Genomic DNA, 452 nt, shown 5'->3' on the forward strand with positions numbered 1-452 from the left:
GAAGGTTTATTATTATTATTATTATTATATATGTATATGTATATATATATATATATATATATATATATATATATATATATAATATATATATATATATAATATATATATATATAATATATATATATAAATATATATATATATAGTATATATATATATATATACATATATATATGTATAGACATATATATATATATAGATATATATATATATAGATATATGTATATACATATATATATATAGATATATAGATATATATATATATATATATATATATATATATATATATATATATGCATATATATAAACACACCAAGGGCATCTTCCCCCCTTATGAGTGAGGTAGCCAATAAGAAAAGTATATGTATATCTATATATATGTCTATGTCAAGGATTCTCAGAACCTCCACGGTGATTTAGGGAGAAATTTGAACATCAGAATCGAACTGTCTGAT

The sequence above is a fragment of the Oratosquilla oratoria genome, chromosome 37 (assembly GCF_046742065.1).
Source record: "Oratosquilla oratoria isolate Oo_2021 chromosome 37, ASM4674206v1, whole genome shotgun sequence".
Lineage (NCBI taxonomy): Eukaryota > Metazoa > Arthropoda > Malacostraca > Stomatopoda > Squillidae > Oratosquilla > Oratosquilla oratoria.